Here is a 1,262-nt window from a genome sequence, read left to right as displayed (position 1 = left end):
CGCAGGAGTTGTAATCGATTACAAGTGTGTTTCTTGGTGCAAGAGTTCCAGAACTCCACCTAACTAGTTCAATTCAACAGACTTGTTTCTTATATCCAACATGGGGTTCCCAAACATCACCTCCCAAACTAAAATCACACTTAAACAACAAAATCACACCAAAACCAATGGAATTAGGCCAAAATTATAAAATTTTAGACAATGGTCACCTGTGTTACCACAACTGGCTCCTGCAATACAATTTTCTGTACAAATCTCACTTTGTGCTTGTGTAAATATTTGCACAGGAGTTGCAATCGATTACAAGTGTGTTTTTTGGTGCTGGAGATCCATGACTCCACCTAACTAGTTCAACTCAACAGACTTCTTTCTTATGTCCAACATGGGGTTCCCAAACATCACCTCCCAAACTAAAATCACCCTTAAACAACAAAATCACAACAAAACCAATGGAATTATGCCAAAATTATAAAAATTTAGACAATGGTCACCGATGTTAACACTACTGGCTCCTGCAATACAACTTTCTGTGCAAATCCTAATTTCAGCTCGTGTAATCGTTTACGCAGGAGTTGTAATCGATTACAAGTGTGTTTCTTGGTGTAGGAGTTCCAGGACTCCACCTAACTAGTTCAATTCAATAGACTTTTTTCTTATGTCCAACATGGGTTTCCCAAACATCACCTCCCAAACTAAAATCACACTTAAACAACAAAATCACACCAAAACCAATGCAATTAGGCCAAAATTATAAAAATTTAGACAATGGTCACCTATGTTACCACAACTGGCTCTTGCAATACAATTTTCTTAACAAATCTCACTTTCTGCTCGTGTAAATTTTTACGGAGGAGTTGTAATCGATTACAAGTGTGTTTTTTGGTGCTGGAGTGACTCCACCTAACTAGTTCAACTCAACAAACTTCATTCTTATGTGCAACATAGGGTTCCCAAACATCACCTCCCAAACTAAAACCACACTTCAACAACAAAATCACACTTAAACAACAAAATCACACCAAAACCATTCGATTTTTTGCAAAAAATAAAAAAATGTACACTATGGTCACCTATGTTACCACAGTTGGCTTTTGTTGTACAAGTTTTTGTACAAATCATTTACTCGTGTAATCTTTTATGAAATAGTTGTAATCGATTACAATTGTGTTCTTTGCTGCAGACTTTCCAGTCTTCTGCTAACTACATCATGTCACAATCATTGTTTCATTCCTCCATCAAATACATGAATACTAAATCAAAGT

This window comes from Vigna umbellata, chromosome 6 (genome assembly GCF_029865625.1).
Source record: "Vigna umbellata cultivar VRB3 chromosome 6, Vumbellata_1.0, whole genome shotgun sequence".
NCBI classification, from domain to species: domain Eukaryota; kingdom Viridiplantae; phylum Streptophyta; class Magnoliopsida; order Fabales; family Fabaceae; genus Vigna; species Vigna umbellata.
Note: the sequence above shows the minus strand (reverse complement) of the source record.